Here is a 13,479-nt window from a genome sequence, read left to right as displayed (position 1 = left end):
CGGGGGCGGGGCCGAGGCCGGAGGGGGCGGGGCCCGGACAGGGAGGGGCGGGGCCTAGGCCGGAGGGGCGGGGCTGCGCTAAACGCCCGCCCCTGCCCGCGCCCCCCCCCTCGCTCGAACCCAGAGCCGGCCTGGGGGGGGGCGGGGGTCCGTTTGCCTGCGCTGCTCCTAGGTTTGTACAGGGACAGAGAAAGGGCTGGGACCCGGTGGGAGAATCCCACGCGTCCCGCAGCTCTGTTGGACCACCAGGGCCTCCGGTCGACCTTATCTCTGCGGACAGGCAGGAGGGAGGCCAGTGAAGGACAGGTCTGTTGACCCGCAGCTGGTGGATGTGCAGACTGCAGCCCTGGGCGGGTGGTGACCCTGTGAGTTACCGCGCACCTCTCCACTGCGGGACCTGGGTGGCCCAGGAGTGACTTTTCTGGAGAATGCTTGGCACGCTTGGAGGAGGGCCTTGGGAAAGGAGGCCAGGGGAGTTGGAGGAAATATTTTCCTGGCTGTCAATGCCCAGAAGCCCTGGTTCCTGCCAGGCTCTGTTCCATTATATTCAGGCCCCGGGAGGCAGTGGGTGGCTCTGTCACTTGGCCAAGGGTGGGAACAGCACGCCTTGGAGATCACTAGGAATTCCAGTCCCGGTGAGCCTGTCAGGTCTGGGAAGCCAGACGGTTCTAATGGATTCCAAGTCCCTTCTATGTACTGCACCTGAGTCCAAATCTCTTGCCATCCTGCCTCCCAGGCAACCCAGGGAATGGCCCACATGACTGAGCTGGGGTCGATGGACATGCCAGTCACAGCATGTGGGAAGAGCAGAGGCAGAGGGAGGTTCACAGGCATGAAGTAACCATGGCTACTTCTGTCCTTCTGTGATAACCAGTCCTGACTGTCAAGCAGGCAGGGCCCGGCGTTCCCAGCCCCCCACCCCCACCCCCCACCCTCCTCTCTCACCCCCACCCCCCCTACCCCTCAGGGCCTGGCACAGGACAGGTACTCCACACTGTCTGTGGGATGGGTGGCTTCCAGGGACCTTCCAGGGCTGCAAGCCTAACCTGTCCTTCCCTGTGTTCTGGCTCCATGTCCTCACAGGGGCCCCCTGAGAGCTTGGCTTCTGGTGTTGGCTTCCCAAGGATTCCAACTATGCCACTTCCAACTCCTTATTACTAATGTTTGGGGACACCCTGCATATTGCAGATGCTGTTAGAAAACCAAATTCTATTTCATCAGGAAGAAAAAGGAACAACACAAAACAGGTTAGGAGGGGGAGGGAGATCCATGAGTTAACTCCCCTGGAAAATAAATGAGGGAAGTTTTATTTTACATTTCCTTTTTGTTAAAGACACAAATACCCGCATTGATCTCTGCTGCCTGGAGCTGAAGGGAGGGGTTTCTGGGGCTTGCAGGAGTGTGTGTGTGTGTGTGTGTGTGTGTGTGTGTGTGTGTGTTGTCTCAAAGTTCAGGAGGCACAGAGGGGGATGGGTTTAAGACTTGGTTCAGGGCTGGGGATGTGGCTCAAGCGGTAGCGCGCTCGCCTGGCAAGCATGCGGCCTGGGTTCGATCCTCAGCACCACATACCAAGATGTTGTGTCCGCCGAGAACTGGAAAATGAATATTAAAAAAAAAAAAAAAAGACTTGGTTCAGGTCAGTGGGCCTTTGAGAAAAGGGTGGATCTCTGGCTGACTCTGGGGAGGTAGCAGCTCTGGGCACTGGCAGTGGGGCCAGGCCTGCTGCCCCCCCCCCATAAACCCTCCCAGCAGAGCTTGCCTCAGAGTCCAGGTCCTTACTGGAGCAGGAGAGTGGGTACCGTGGAACTCATTCATCATCCACCAACACATATTTATTAAGGGTCTGCTCCAGTCTCTTCTGGGATCAGGGTTCCATCAGAGAACAAAACAGCCTCTGCCCCTCCAGACATGTCAGAGGGCACTGTGACCCCTGTCCTGTCGTGTGCCCCGAGAGGGAGGCATGCAGAGGTGGGGCCTCCTGACTCACTCAGAAGAGGCTGCACAGAGCAGAGGTCCAGCGGGCTGGAGACCCAGAGGTGGCCAGTCACAGCATGTGGGAAGAGCAGAGGCAGAGGGAGGTCCACAGGCATGAAGTGCCCATGGCACTGCAAGGACATGGGCCATGGATTCGAGCAGAGGGACCTGGGGCAGTTGAAGGGAGAAGAGCCCAGAGAGACAGGCTTGGGCTCTGGCTACCTTGACAAAAGTCTGGACTTTATCCTGGAGACAATGCAGAGTCCCCAGAAGAGAGGGACATTGAGCCACGGGATGTGCTGCAGACTGCTGGGCGTGGCCTCTCCTCCCACTGTCCTGCTTCTGCCTGGAGGTGAGGAAGTTCTGGTCCCCACACTCTTTGCTGCAGTGGACACTCCCGGCCACTCCACCCACCCAGGGAAGAGGGAGGCCCTGACCTGGCTGTACCGTATTCAGGAGGTGTGGGGTCCTGCCTCTCTCTAGTGCCTGCTCTCTCTGTGTCTGTCTGTCTGTCTGTCTGTCTCTCTCTCTCTCTCTCTCTCACACACACACACACACACACCCTGCCTACCCTACCCTTTCTTCTACTTTCTGGCTACCTGGGGGGACTCACTAGGCAGGAATGAGCATTTCTCCTGCAGGGGGCGCTGCTGCTCTCCAGTTTTCCAATTGAGCTCCCCCAGGGTCAGTGAACCGCCTTTTGACTTTCTTTTTTTGTTTCTCTTCTATAGTTTGGGACCCTGGAGAGACAGGTGATTTCCCCTAACCCCAACCTCTAACTTCTTGGTGCCTAAGGATAAGACCAGCCTTGGAATCCGGCTGTGGCGGTGCAGGTCTGTAATCCTAGCAGCTCAGGAGGCTGAGACAGAAGGCTTGAAAGTCCAAGGCCAGCCTCAGCAACCTAGTGAGGCCCTAAGCAGCTTAGGGAGACCCTGTTTCAAAATAAAACATAAAAATGGCTGAGAATGTGGCTCAGTGGATAAATGCCCCTGGGTTCAATCCTTAGTTCCTCCCACCCACCCTCACCCAAAACAAAAACAAACAAATAAACAAAGAAAGACCAGCATTTGGGAGCAAAGTGTCACTCTGGGAAAGGGAGGTTGCTGGGGCCGTGGCAGAAATAGCTTTAGCATGCCTGCACTGGGTGGTCCTCACAATAAACTGAGAGCCTACTATGTGCCAGGAGCTATTCTAGGCCCCAAGAACACAGTAGGGATGAAGTTGGGAAGACAGGCTCCTTTCTTAGAGCTGAGTGTCCTGTCAGGAGGAGGGAGGTGAGAAGCATGCCAACAAGATAACTTCAGATATTGGTTAGTGTGAGGGAGTAAGGGCACTGTGGTTCAGAAGGACACAGACGGGGGGTGGGGTGGGGTGGACAACGTTGGCTAGGAGATGACATTTTCATTGCAACCTGAATGCAAAGAACCAGCCAGCGATGTGAAGAATGGAGGGAGGGGCATCCTCCATGGAGAGAACAGGCAGCAGCAAGTGCAAAGGCCCTGAGAGAGACAAAGGTGTGGTGTGTTCAGGAAGCTGGAAGAAGGCAGCATGAACCGTGGGAGAGTAACAGGGGAAAGACTCAGTGACAGAGGTTGGGGCATCCGGAATCTTGCAGGCACGATGACAAATTTCATTTTACATGTGATGCTAAACCCTTGTGGGGTTTTAAGCAGCAGGTGTGTGTGCGTGGGGGGGCAATGTGTCACATTTTTTTTAAGAACTCTAGTAGCCCCAAAGAATACCACCCTAAGTTTCCATTGGCGAATAATAAACAGAATGTGGCATACCTATCTATACAATGGGTCTTATTTGGCATTTCAGAGGAAGGAGGCACACCTGCGGTTGGCACGGTTAAACCTCAACGGCATTATGCTGAGTGGAAGAAGCCCACGTGAAGACACAGGCTGCAAGACTGGGCCCTGTGAGGTGCCCAGCCCAGGCCGAGAGTGGTCGCCAGGGGCTGGAGGGGGACGGGCAGAGGGACGCGGGGAGAGACTACCGATGGGAACAAGGCTTCTTTCTGAGGCCATAACATGTTCTGAAATTCCACACTGGTGACGTCTGCCCAATGCTGAGGGTACGGGTATGTTTATAAAACTGTATCAATTACATACTTCAAACGGGTGCAGTTTTTTGGCATATAAATGATGTCCTGATGAAGCCCGTTTGGTCCTTTTGGGGCTTGTTTTTGAGTTGTAGGTGGACACAATGCCTTTACTTTATATATTTATTTTTAGGTGGTACCAAGAATCAAACCCAGATAGGTAAGCGCTCTACCACTGAGCTTCACCCCCAGCCCCTGTGTGGCTTTTCTGAGGCACCCTGTGGTGTCTGGGCAGAGAGTAAACATAGGGAGGCTAAGGGGAGAGGGACATGGGAAGCTGGTGACGGCCCCCAGGCGGAGAGGACCTGGGCTTGCTGGGCCGGGCATTGCCAGAGGCTGGGAATGCGCCAGAGCTGGGGCTTGCTGGTGGCTTAGAGGTGGGAAACCAACCCCAGCCTTGGCCTTGAACTCAGATGGCTAGAGCCTGGAGGGGCTGGGGCTGCGGGAAGCTGCTGCCCATCTGCCAGCCCGAGGCGGGAGGGTGGGGAGCATGGAGGTGTGGGAGGCCTTTCGTGTGCATATAAAGTATGGGGAAGGTGGGGCATGTCTGTCAATTTGGGAGTTGACCGGTTACAAATGACATTTAGAGCCACAAGGAGCAGTGAAGTGGCCCCAGGAGGGAGAGGAGCAGCAGCCTTTGGACCGTGTGCTCGGCCATTGTGCTGAACGGCCACGTCTGGCTTCATGGGCTCGGAGCGAGGCGCTGATGAGCTGGAAGGCGGACGAGGCTGAGGGGTCCCGACGGGCTTGGCTCTGAACTGTCCAATCAAGGAGGAAGATCTGTGTCCCGGGGCCAGGGAAGTCGGCGAGGACCCCATCCTCCCTGGCTGGGGACATAGTTTAATTCGGGGGGAGGAATCCACACTGGGACCCCAGCTGTGGAGTGGAGACTCTGGCTTAGCTAGCCTGGTGCCCACCGGCTGCCTGGGGTCTTTGAGGCCCCATCCCCGGTTCGTTGGGGACGTGAGGAACATTTTCACAGGCTCCTCCTTCAAGGATGAGAAGCAGCTGACAGGAGCGAGCACCAGATGTTTTTTGGATGAGATTTTTGGAGTCCTGGACATGGAATCCCTAAATCCAAAAGAAATTTTCCTTTTTGTAAAAATACCCTCTTCGCCATCCTGTCGCTCACCCATGACTGGGGTGGGAGTGGGGAGACTTCAGAACGGAAAGTCGGCAGAGTTCCACACACGCTACCCGAAACGAGGTTGCTATTTGGGGACCTTCTCATGGTCAAGGTCGGGCCCAGCAGATGGTACTGGGTTCCCTGTCCCAGATTCTGCTCCCTGTGACCTGTCTGTTTTGAGCAGTGTCCAGGGCCAAGGCAAGAACGGGGCTGGGGTGAGGGGTCCTCCTGCTTCTTCTGGACTGATGGGTGGGAGCTGGGAGGTCGGACACTCAGTCCTAAAAGCCGGGAGGTCCAAACTGGGCTGAGCCGGTCACTGGTCACCTGAATGAGGGAGTTGTGCCTCCGGCTGCATCTGAGATGCTTGATTTTATGAATGCTAATTTAGGTTGTGTGCCTTGGAGTTTTAACCATGAAAGGGGAGGGAAGGATGTCCACACAGGAAAGCTGGAGGCTCCTCATTCCACGGGAGACACATTGTTATAAACAATCTCTTACTCGTAAGGACACAAAACTCAGTGGAATTTTTTAAAACATTAAGAAAAATTTTAATTGACATGTAGCAATTGTATATATTTATAGGAGTACAATGTGGCATTTTAACACATGTATACAATTGTATCCGTCACAGAGGTGACTGGCATATGGGTCACTTCAGACACTAATCGTTTCTTGTGGTTGTTTTTTTTTTTGTGTGTGTGTGTGAATCAGTGACGCAGGAGGGACGAGGAGAGGGAGAACCAGCGTGGGATAACCCTTGCTGCAGAGGGCAGGGGAGAGGGTCTGTGGAATTGTGGTCTTGGACCAGTGCCTAGGTCAAGCAACAGTGGGGCAAGCCAGTGGCACGTGCCTTCATCCTAGCAGCTCTGGAGGCCGAGGCAGGAGGATCATGAGTTCAAAGTCAGCCTCAGCAATTCAGAGAGGCCCTAACCAACTTAGCAACCGCCGGGGTTCAATCCCAGATACCAAAAAAAAGGGGGGACAAGATTTCTAAACCCCACCTTGTGCTTAAGAGTCGTCCCCACCATTGGCACGTCCTCTGTCGTCCTCTGCTTCATCACCCTCCCTCGGCTCCGGCTAGTCGTCCCCATCTCCCTGTCTCATCATCGGTGGCCCCTCCTCAGCAGGGCCACTGGCAGCCCTGGGCTCCGTCTTCCCCTCTGCTCTTTGTCCCAGCTGCCTGTTTCCTCGGTTCCTTTTTCCCATGGAGAACCCACTTCTCCTTTCACCCGGATCAGCTCCTCCTCGGTGGTTGACGGTCGTCTCCTTTTGACTTTCCAGACTTGGAAGAAGACCCGCGCTGTCCACTCTCGCCCCCTGAGAGGGCACCTCGCCCCCTGAGAGGGCACCTCGCCCTAGTGGAGGAGGGGGACATGCTCCGGGTCACGGGGAATCCTGTCCTGGTCATGCCATTGACTGTCACAGGCCAAGTCAAAGGAGGGGCAGAGGGGACGGCGAAGGGTGTGCGGCTGCTGACCCGCCTGTCCCCGTGCAGACCATCCTGCGCCTGAAGTGGTCGTTCCGCCCCCCCAGCAGCGGCCTGCAGGGAAGCAGAGCCCTTGTGCACAGAGCGGGCTGCAGTCCCGTCTACCTGGAGAAGGTCGCCGCAGCGCCAGATTCCCTGACCACAGGTCTGAGATGCCCCATGACCCCCGGAGCTCCGGCTTGTTGGTAGCATGGCTAGCCAGCGTGCTTGGTGACAAGGTTCCTCAGCAAGACAAAAAAAAAAAAAAAAAGAAAAATGAAAAATGTAGCTGAAGAATCAAAATAATGACTCACAGGAGGGGGACGGAGGCAGTCCTCGTCCTGCGTCTCCTGCTCCCAGGCCACGTGTGAAGGAGCCAACCGCGGCTCGGGGTCAGAGAGGCTGCCCTAGATGCCCAGTGCCCTCTGCATCGGTTATTTTGAAATATTTGGTTCATTGTTGTCAAGCGCCGTTCTCCTCCTGTGCTGCAAAACACTGAGACTCATTCCTCACGTCCAACTGCTCCCCTGTCCCATGGCCACCCTCCCTCCACGTCCCACACTCCCAGGGGACTACTGGGAACCGCTGTTCTGCTCTCAGCTTCTGTCACTGGAGTCCTTGGGTGAAGGCCCCAACAGACCAGGTTCAGCCACCCGTCCCAATATGCCGCAGGCACAGGCAGTGGTGCAGGCTGGGAGGAGCTTAAATCAGCGCAGTCACAGTGGGGAGAACAGACATAGGGGTGCAAGGGGTGCAGTGACTAAAACGTTGAGGTTTTTTTTTTTTTTGGTACAGGAATTGAACCCAGGGGTGCTTAACCCCTGAGCTGCATCCCCAACCTTTTTTTTAATATTTTATTTAAAGACAGAGTCTTCCTAAGCTGCTTAGGGCCTCGCTAAGTTCCTGTTGAGGCTGGCTTTGCACTTTTGATCCTCCTGCCTCAGCCTCCAAGCTGCTGGGATCACCCACGTGCGCTACCACGCCCGGCTTAACCTTGAGGTTTTCTAGAAAGGCAATGGTTCCGGCTTGGGTCTGGAGTGTCCCCCACAGGCTCATGCATTGAAGGCTTGGTCCCCAGTGCAGCGGGGCTCAGAGGAGGGGCTTTTAAGAAATGATGGGCTCCGAGCTGGTCAGCGGATGACTCCATTCGATGGACTAATAATTTCAATGGACTCTCAGGAGGGGCTGCCACCCAGCTGGAGGAAGTAGGTGCCTGGGGACATGCCCTGGGGGACTTGATCTTATTCCTGGCACCTTCCCCCCTTTCTCTCTGCTTTCTGGCTGTCACGGGTGGACTGGCTCCTTCCACCTTCATGTCCTGCCTCACCTCAAGCCCAAAGCCGGGGAAGCCACTGGCCGTGGACTGAAACCATGAGACAAAATCAAACTTCCTTCCCCTGGGGTTGTCCTTGGCCAGCATTTTGGTCACAGGGAAGAAAAACCTTCGAAGGTGCGGCTGGTGGATAAGTCACCCTGGTCAGGCCACCATCTGCTTGGCCATTAGCTCAGGACCGACTCTGCAAGGTGACCCTGGAGATGTCCTCATCACGTAAGGGGGACATCTGGTCCCCATGGGAGGATCACTCCTGCCTGGCCAAGGTTAAGGTCATAAGGGAGTTCAGGGCTGGAGCCTGCGATTCCACTCTGAGGTCACTAATATGCCTGGGCCGTGCTGAGCGGCACCGACCCAAGGTTAAGGTCATTAGGGAGACAGAGGCCACAGGAGGGCAGAGACGCCAGGCCTCCCCCTGCCTTCAGTCCCCCGTGGGCATCCGCAGGCCTGAGAGTCACTGCTGTTAGGAAAAGCTGCTCTAATTCTCTGTGACGCTCGTCCAGATGAGAACATGTGGCATTTGTCTTTCTGTGCCCGACTTGTTTCATTTAACAGAACATCCTCCTGTTCGATCCTTGTTTCTGTAAAGGACAGAATTTTCTTTTTTTAAATGGCTGAATAATATCACCACACACACACACACACACACACACACACTCACAATTCAGTGTCACAATTCAGTGGAATTTTTATAATTCAAATACCAAGAAGGGATTTTGTTATTTTTTGTACTGGGATTTAGACTCAGGGGCACGCAACCCCTGAGCCCCATCCCCAGCCCTATTTTGTCTTTTATTTAGAGACAAGGTCTCACTGAGTTGCTTAGCACCTCACTATTGTGGAGGCTGGCTTCAAACTTGCAATCCTCCTGCCTCAGCCTCCCGAGTCACTGAGATCACAGGTGTGTGCCACTGTGCCTGGCCCAAGAAGGGAATCTTGAAATTTTGTGCCTGAAATTAATCAGTGGTGAAGAGGTGCCCTAGGGCTTGCTCTGGGTGGCAGATCTTGGCAGGGAGCTTTCTGGGTATTGAAAACATTCTAGAACTTGGTCATGGCTGTGGGTCTAGGGGCTTGGACACTTACCAGCATCTTTGAGCTGGACATTTGAGGGGAGAATATGTTCTGTCTTACTGCATCCATTTGTCTTAATTAAAAAAAAAAAACAACAACTTTTTAAAGTTCACTTAAAAGCTCAAGCAGAGGGCAGCGGGTGTGGCTCAGGGGTAGAGGGCTTGCCTGGCCTCCAGGACCGGGTTCTACCCAGAGTGCTACAAGCCAAACCAAAAATTCCAGGAGAGACAGGACTGGCTTGCATCCCCAGAACCATGGAAAAGTGAAAGTGGAACCAAGATGTTCAGGCTCAGGGAGCTGCGGGGGGGGGGGGGGGGGGGGGGGGGGGGCTTCCTCCTGGGCGCCACTGAGCCGCTGGAGGCCAAGCCGGAGGGAAGAGGAGGGCCCTCTGTGTCCCGAGCACCAGAGGCCAGGAGGAGGCTCAGGTGTCCCTCAGGGGAGGGACCCAGCTGCCCAGGGGACCTAAGGAGGAGAAGCCAGGTCACAGAGGGCAGGGGCGTGGTTTCCTGCAGAAGCCGGGTTGGTGACACCAGAGAGCCGTGGTGGGTGGTGGCAGTCAGGGCCACCCAGCCCCTTGGTGGTCAGGGGAGGGCATCGTGGGTCAGGTTTGGGGCTCTGGAGGGTCGTTTTGCTGGGACCAGCCGCAGAGGGAAGGCATTTGCACTTTCTGGCCCAGGTCTGGCGCGGGTTCTTCAAGTCGTCCCGAGGCTGCTCTGGAAGCCTGGTGCCAGGCTAACTGGACACTGGAGGTGAAAGGGACATACCAGGAGGGAGAGGACAGCCCAGGAGGCAGCTAGGGCTGCAGGAGGCCCCTGGCCAAGAGTGAGGGAAAAGTGGTGAGGAGGACTTTGGATGTTAGTTTTTTTTTTTTAACTTCAATTTTTATGGTGCAGGTTTCACTGTGAATTAAGAGAAGTGGTTTTTGAGGGGCAGAAGGTGTGGCTGCCCAGGGCCTCCTGAGCCAGGGCTGGATGGTCTGCACGTGCCGATGGCCGCAGCCCTGGTGACTGCAGGGCTGGCCACAGGAGGAGGTGGAGGCTCAGGTGCTGGGGGAGGGCTGAGCCCCGACATCCTCACTGCGTGAGCCGCGGGCCCCGTGACCAGCACCCCATCTTCCTGGGACCTTCCTGCTCATTAGTGAGAGAACCCCCGACCTTGGCCCGTAGCAGGGCCCTCTGTAGAGACCCCACAGTAAAGTAGGCCACCCTCTCCCTGCCCCGTCCTGGTGTCCATTCTCAGCCGTTCAGCGTGGGCGGAGGCCGGGTGGAGGATGAGTCCCCAGTCCCCAGCCAGTCGGGGGCCCCAGGGCGAGGAGACAAGGCTCCTGCCACCTGGGCGCGCTCAGTCCACGGAGGCGACTCCTGGGAACCTGTGCTCAGGCCACGGCTCAGGCCACGGCCCAGGCCAGGGGCTGTTTAAAAGCTGGGGCCAAGGGAGGGTGGGGAGCCAGCGGAAGCTCCCTGGAGGAGGTGACAGTGGGGGTGGGGAGTCCAGGCAGGGGCTGTGGGCGCCTTGGGGACCCTGGGGCCGCGTTTCCGAAGGAAAGACTCCACCTGTCCACGGCTTTTCCAGACTGGGTTCCCGGGGCACCCAGGGCTTCCGGAAGGAACCCTGAGTTACACGTTGCCGAGGTCACGAGGTCACGTGCCTCTGTCCCCAGGGAGCCTTTAAAGCCAAGAGGACACTGGATACTTTCAATTCTTACTTGGAACAGCTGATGTCAGGGGTGGGGTGAGGGGACCTGGACTCGGGCTCACTTCTGCCGCGGTAGGGAGACAGGGGTGTGGCCGTGGCCGGGAGGAGGCAGGGGACTTCCCTGGAGGCCACCCGACAGCTGTTCCTCAGAGCAGACCGTTTGGGGCATCACGTCCCGGGATGAAGGGGGAAGACGAAATGGACCCCCAACCCCCCCAGCAGAGCGCCTCCAGGCCGCTGCGTGGCCCCGTCCTGGCACCTTGCTCCCGCCCTGGCCCCTGCCCCGAGGGGCATCGCCCACAGCCACCCGAAGCCTCAGGACGGCGGACCCATCTCCATCCCAGTTTCCCAGTTTCTGGAGACGCAGGGCTCCCGGCCACAGGCCTGCTCGGTGCGAGAAGCCGAACACGCTCAGATTGATTGCTCTGAGAGCTGGGGCGGTCTCCCGGGCCCGCTTGATGTAGTTTCCGAGCGTTTTGTTTAAAAAGGAGATTTTCTGACAGCAGCGTTTGCCTCGCGCTTACAGCGAGGGCGAGGCTTCCAGGGATGGAGTTCCCACTCGGGGCGGGGACTCAATTAACCTGGGAAACAGATGGAAAGGCAGAGCTCAGAGGGGTCAAGGAGCTTGCCCAAGGCCACACAGCCCAGGGAAAGGTCAGAGCAGAGTTGAATGCTGCTCCACCTGGTTCCAGCCCAGGGCGGCCTCTTTCCTCTGCCTCCCAGCTGACCTGACCTCTGAAGGTAAACCACGGGTGAGAGAGCCCAGCAGCGGCCAGGGCTTGTGCAGGAGACAGAGACCCGGAACTGAGTGTAAAAATACCCAGGCATGTTTCAGGGGACCCTTGAGTCTCCAAACAGTATGTTTTGTGGCAAGATTATTTTGTAAAATGCAGGTGGCAGAGGGTCCGGTGGGGCATGAGCTGGGTACTGACTTCCTAAATTCCAGTTCTGAGCCAGTACCTCATATGGCTATTTAAATTTAATTAAAATGAAATAAAATTTAAAAACTGAGCTCCTCACGTGCACTGACCACTTTTGAAATGCTCAGGACCCGCCCACGCAGATGTCGGGGTGCGCAGAAAGCATCGTCCCCAGCCACCAGCTGCCTGATCCTGTCTGTCCTGACTGTCCTGGGGGAGGGGCCCCGGGCACAGCTGTTTGAGGTCGGAGCCTCTGCAGCCGAGGTCCCTGTAGATGCCACCCCAGCGCCTGAGCCTCTGGAGCAGTTTCAGCCCCAGGGACACCAATAAAAGGGAGGTGGCAGACGAGTGGCTGCTACCCGCGGCCTTGCTGCTCCGGGCGGCCCCAGGACCCTGGCATCTCCTGGGAGCCTGTTAGAGAAGCGGCTCCGTCTCCGCGCCAGGCCCCCTGAACGGGAAGCTGCCCTTTAACAAGGTCCCAGGCGATTCACGGGCACGTTCAGGTTTGAGAAGCTCCGACTGAAGAGACAGGCTGAGCGGGGGCGAAATCCTGCTCCGAATACAGGAAACCAAACAGAGATTTTCAGATTCCAGAAGCAGCCTTAGCCCCTGCTGACCCCCCACAGCAGGTGAGTCAGCCTTCATCACAGATGGTGGACAGCTCAGTGACACGGCAACTACAGACTTCCAAGGACAGACCCCGGGCGGGGGGGGGGGTGGGAAGCTGGGAGACCTGCCCACTCTCCACCTCCAGTCACAGTGGGTCACCTCCCTGCAGCAGAGAAGCAGAATCACATCCTGACCTCAGGGATGCTCCCTTTCTTTAATTATTTAGGTGCTGGGGATTGAACCCAGGGGTGCGGAGCCACATCCCCGGCCCTTGGGTCTTATTTTGAGACAAGATCTGATGAAGCTGCTGAGGCTGGCCTCAAACTTGCAATCCTCCTGCCTCAGCCTCCCCAGTCCTGAGATTACAGGTGCGCGCCACCACGCCCGGCAGAAGGCTGCCTTTTAAATCAGATTTTCCAAGTTTGCTTTTCTTCCCAGTGTATTTGGCTGGACGATCAAACACAGGATCATTTAAACACAGGCTGCTGGAACAGGGCTGTGCATCCCCCACCCCACCCGAGGTGTGACGCTCTGCAGGGCTCAGAGTCTGGGAAGGAACCAGCCTCAAGCCCACGGATGAAGAAAACAGGTGCTAAAGGAAGTTCCAGCTTCAGCCAGGGCCAAGAAGAGGCTTAGAACTGGCCGCCTGCTGGCCCCGCAGGGGGTGTTGCTGCTGGGGAAGGCTGGGTCAGGCTGGGCTGGAGGAGCCCCCAGCTCCAGGGAGGCTGACTCACCCCCCACGCCCCCCCTTCCCAGTCCTCCTGGTCTTCCTTATTTTCATCCCTGGAACCAAGATACATTGCCAAACGGCGATTTCTCCCCCAGCAAGAGCCCTCCTGGAGGGTGGACTTTAAAATATTCATTGTTACAAGTTGCTCTCAGCAATAAAGCAGAGAACAGGATTCCGGGGAGTGTGGAGGGGACAGTGACATGGGCCCAGCAGGGAGCCCGGGGCTGGGGCACTGCAAAGCCGCTTTGAGAGGAGAGACACTGTGGGAGAGGACACTCTGGAAACAATCGGTCAAGGGTAGCCAGAGCGAAGGTCAAAGCTCCCTTTACCCTGAAAAATCAAAACAGCCTGCATTAGGCCCCTGCTCCCGCCTCTCCAGCACTCGGGGCCCTTATTTTGGTAACGAAATCTGATTTCCCTCCAGGGAACACTCTGTTGCCCATGGCACGGGA

The 13,479-nt window shown here is 56.6% G+C and overlaps 1 long non-coding RNA gene across 2 annotated transcripts; it reads left to right on the top strand.

The window, feature by feature from the left end:
* Nucleotides 1-72: 72 nt before the first annotated feature.
* On the top strand, nt 73-4,094 carry LOC144367953 (uncharacterized). 2 transcript variants are annotated; one of them, XR_013427617.1, is made up of 4 exons: nt 75-365; nt 1,084-1,247; nt 2,706-2,807; nt 3,796-4,094. It is a non-coding gene; the product is annotated as an uncharacterized LOC144367953 (long non-coding RNA). The 2 variants fall into 2 exon arrangements; XR_013427616.1 differs by having other exon boundaries at nt 73-365; nt 1,084-2,807.
* The last annotated feature ends 9,385 nt before the right edge of the window (nt 4,095-13,479 follow it).

Source organism: Ictidomys tridecemlineatus, chromosome 11, assembly GCF_052094955.1.
Source record: "Ictidomys tridecemlineatus isolate mIctTri1 chromosome 11, mIctTri1.hap1, whole genome shotgun sequence".
Taxonomy (NCBI): Eukaryota; Metazoa; Chordata; class Mammalia; order Rodentia; family Sciuridae; genus Ictidomys; species Ictidomys tridecemlineatus.
Note: the sequence above shows the minus strand (reverse complement) of the source record. Positions and strands in the feature narration are given on the sequence as shown.